The sequence below is a fragment of the Alexandromys fortis genome, unplaced genomic scaffold, assembly GCF_014885135.2.
Source record: "Alexandromys fortis isolate MF-2015 unplaced genomic scaffold, M_Fortis_MF-2015_v1.1 scaffold_31, whole genome shotgun sequence".
In the NCBI taxonomy this organism is placed as follows: Eukaryota; Metazoa; Chordata; class Mammalia; order Rodentia; family Cricetidae; genus Alexandromys; species Alexandromys fortis.
Genome location: NW_026067974.1, coordinates 773,008 through 777,357, shown reverse-complemented (window position 1 = coordinate 777,357; position 4,350 = coordinate 773,008). Strand labels below are relative to the sequence as shown.

General features: G+C 47.8%; 1 long non-coding RNA gene across 1 annotated transcript; it reads right to left on the bottom strand.

Annotated features, from left to right (window-relative positions):
* Window positions 1-1,383: 1,383 nt before the first annotated feature.
* Window positions 1,384-4,276, bottom strand: LOC126510391 (uncharacterized). The gene is made up of 3 exons (XR_007594361.1): window positions 4,040-4,276; window positions 3,263-3,451; window positions 1,384-1,627 (listed from the first exon to the last, which is right to left on the bottom strand). It is a non-coding gene; the product is annotated as an uncharacterized lncRNA (long non-coding RNA).
* Between the last annotated feature and the right edge of the window lie 74 nt (window positions 4,277-4,350).

Genomic DNA, 4,350 nt, shown 5'->3' with positions numbered 1-4,350 from the left:
TTTTGGACAGTTCCCGGGATGCATTAAGTGCATCGGAAATGTCAGCTCTGCCACCATGATCAGGTACTTCCCAGCCCCCTAGCCTGAACCCTGGACTCCTGTGCCCTTCTCTGATCTCCAAAGCTGCCACTGTATTCTCCCACTCCCAAAAAGCTTCTGCAAGGGAAGTCTTTGCTGTAAGACTTGTCAGTGTAAGTCAAAGACAACATAGATTCCTCCCTCAGCTCTGCATCTCCTCTCTCTCTCTTCCTCCTTTCCTCCATCCATCCCTTCCCCTCACTCTGTTGTGCAAAACAATACAATCAGGGCAGAAGTCCCTCCCCTGGGGCACTGGCAAACTGACAGGCTCCAGTGGCAGCTTGCTTGTTTCTTCCTGAGCTCTCTGAGGGCTCACAGATGCCTCTCTGCTTCCGTTACTCACTTCCCACAAGAGGGAGGCTCCTCAGATACTGTAAATATTATCATCTCTCATTTTCTTCCAGCATCAGAGTATGCAGAATAGGAGGGTGAGCAAGTTTTCCTTCCTTCCAGGTGGAGTTTAAATTGGCAAAACCTGCAAGCAACTCTGTCTCACATCCTAGGGGGAAAGGAAGAGTGAATTCATTGGCCAAATAATTAGACTGAGCTCTCGGTCCCCCCAGCTGCAGTGGGACTTGGGATACCTTAGAAAGAATCTGAATTCATCAACATGGCTACAGACTAGCAGGGAAATCAGTCAAGGCTATCCAGCTGGGGTTTTAGCTACTTTCGACATTGCTATCGTAGGCCACCTCACAAATTCAGGGGAGGGGGTTGGTTTTGGTTCACAGTTTCAGGGGGATTTCAGTCCATCATAATGAGGAAGAGCTATGGCAGAGCTCACGGCAGCAGGAACACGTGATGCAGACTTCTCACATCTTGGTGGGCCAGGAAGCACAGAAGATAAACCAGAAGCCGAAGTGGGTGTAGCCCTCAAAGGCCCTCTCCTAGTAACCCGATTCCACCAGCTAGGCCCCATCTCCTGAAGGCTCACGGGCTCCCGAAACAGCACCATCAGCTGGGGACTAATTGCTCAAACACATGAGCCTGTGAGGGACAGTTCACATATAATCCATAACAGTCAGCTTCTAGATTGCTTCAAGATCAGACGAGGGCACTGACTCCCGAGGGGGAGGGGCAGAAATGGTCAAAAAGGGGAGTCAGCTCGACAGCATCTTCTAGAAAGGACCAGAATGCTTAAATGGGGGGAGCTGAGTATTGCTCGTGTGTCACAACCTTTAAAGTTTATGTCTACACAGGTTTTTTTTTTTTTTATCAGAGAAGGGGTGAAAAAAGAGACAAAGTCACCCCACATTTATAACTCTTTAAGAGATTTATTTTATTATTATTTTTATTTGTGTGTGTGAAAGAGTGAGAGAGAGCACAACCTAGTGTCCACAAGATCCCCCACAGAGGCCAGAAGAGGATGTCAGATCCCTAGAGCCGGAGTGACAGACAGATGTGAGCTGCCCCGACATGGGTGCTGGGAACTGAACTCCGGTCCTCTGCAAGAGCAGCGAGCTCTCCTAACTGGAGACGCTCTCCAGCCTCACACTTTATATTCAGAATCAAATCAGAACTCTCGCAGGAATGTGAATTCATGCAAAACCTGTAAAAACAACAAATTGGCCAAATGAGTCAAGAGCCTTAAAAATATCCAAAATTTTTTTACTGGCTGGAGTCTGAGCCTAAGAAAATCACTTCAAACACAGAAAAAAGAAGGTTTGCTGTGGTGTTATTCATAGTGGAGAGAAATGGGAATATCCCATCTGCCCATTTGTAGGGGAAGAGTGAGAAAAACACAGAGGGATCTTCCTCATGAACCATCTGGCAGCATGCCTGTGAGGAACACTGCAGGGAGGCACATCGCACGACTGGAAAACAGTCCTGCTAAGATTTATATACACTGTGAATGTCATAGCTGCAGAGAACAGTGACAGTTAAAATCTTGTGTACACATTACTCCCAACAACTGGCACCAAATAGCAAAGACTATGTTTGTTTCTTTTTAAACTTCTGCACTGGGGAGACCCAAAAATGGGAGCCTATTTCCACGTTGACCAAAGGTCAGAGAGTTGGAACTTACCTCTAGTCCTTCAGAGTTACTGTGTTTCTACCTCAAACAAAGGTCCCACCTAGGTGTAGACCAGAGAGCTCTGCTCTCTCAGGGTTAGACCCAACAGGTATGGCTAATACCCAGGCCTTGTATTTCAGGAATAGAGAAATAGACATGCTTCTACTCCAAAAGTCTAAGGATCCAACTAAGTTCTAGTTCCCTTAAGGAAATAACTTTGAATTCCACTGAGGAAATGGTTTGTCTACAGAATGTTTTGGTCTATGGTATGAGCGTGACTTGTTTTGTTCTAGCAACAGAATGTTTAACTATGGATGTAGCCCACTACCTTCAACTGGTCATTTATTTCCTTGTATCATGTTAATACAGTTTTTTGTCTTACTCCTACCTTTTGAGGTCAGGGGTATTTAAAGCAATTGGAAATTAAATGCGGGCGAATTTCAATACTCATTGGAATTCCCTCCTGATACTATTCTATGTTTATCTATTTTATTATCTGCATTCGTGTCTTCATATTCTTTACTAATATTTTCTAAATCTCCATGCCTCTACCCTGGCAGGAGGTATTTTTTGTTGAGGCTGTTCCAAGACACAGCATTTTTAACAATTTTAGTATTTTATTTTATATGTATGGGTGTTTTATCTGCATGTATGTCTGTGAATCATGCCTGGTGCCTTCAGAGGACACAAGAGGGCATTGGGTCCCCTAAAACTAAAGTTACAGATGGTTGTGAACCTCCATGTAGGTGCTGGGAATTGAACTTAGGACCTCTGGAAGAGCAATCAGTACTCTTAACCTCTGAGCCATCTCTCCAGTCCTCTTCCACGTTTTTAATGACTTTGAAAATTATATATTTTACTTTTTAAAAAAACATAATTTCTTTATTGATTCTTTGGGAATTTCACATCATGAACCCCAATTCCACTCATCTCCCAGTCCCCCCCCATATCTGCCCCTCACCCTTGTAGTGTCCCCAAAAGAGAAAAATTTTAAAAATTAAACACAAAATAAACAAACCCTCTTTGGTCCTCCATCCTTTCTGCCTCTTCAACACCTCTTCATTCATCTTAGTGGCACCGGGAGGGAGCATCAGCCTTATTTACACATAGCTTATTGGTCTGGTTTCAAGGCCTCTTATTCCTGGTCCACCATCACCACTGGGTCCTTACCAAAACTCCTCTGGATATCCTGTGGCCTCCCTGAGTCATGGAGATCCTGCTGGTATCATTCCACTGGGCCAGTTCTTTCACACGCTCCAGCAGGGCATAGATGGAGTAGATGTTAGGGGGCCAACCCAAGGCCCTGGATGTGGGCCTGGGTGACTGCTGAGCTGGTCAGTCCAGGCCACTGGGGCTGCCCTACTCAGGCAAGGGGCAGAGTCAGCTCTTCTCCCATGCCTGTGGCGAGGGGTGGGACCATCTCTCTCCATTGTTGGAGGTGGGGTGGGGAGGTGTGCACAGCTCTTGGGCTGTGTCCAGTGAAGGGGACGGGGAATGAGGGGTGGGGGATGGGGATGTGCACAGCCCTCCTGCAGTGTCTAGTGAAAGCCAGGGCCAGGAAATGACGGGCCAGCTCAGCACCACCCTCTGGTTTTATCACTACTGCTTCCTATGGTCTCCTGGGATAACCTGGGCCACAGACCTTAGCTGCACCAGGACCACAGACATGACTCTCAGCAGCAGCTCGCCTGGAAAACACCATAGCTCTGGGTGGCGGCACAGGCCACTCAGATCAGCATGGCTCTGGCAGTGAGTGGCACAGCCCACAGACACCAACAAGGCCGCAGTTTGCGGCACAGCCCCTAAGCTTCCATGTGGCCTTTGCTGGCAACACAGGCAAAGAATGTTACCACAGACCCTGGCTGCGGTAGGTCCATGGACCCTGATGTCACTATGGCCCCCGGGGGCAAGCAGGTCACCCACCCACATCAGCCTACACCTCACCACCTTCACGTATCCATTCCGCCTCTTTCCACATCACGCGAACCATTCTGCTTCTCTGTCTCCCATTTCCTCACCACACATTAGCCCATCATAATGGCGTCGACCTGTCGCTCCAGCCAAGGCCTTGAGGACCCAGGCTGGCCTGTGGGTGGCTTCCATCTGCCTGAGCAGAATAGCATCAGGTGGGCTGTGGATGTCTTCCCGCCAGCCCAGGCTTTGAGGACCCAGCCTGGCTTGTGGGTGGCCAGCACCCGCCTGAGCCAAATCGAAATGTTTCACTTTTAAAATGGAAAAAAAAAAAATAACTGTAGACC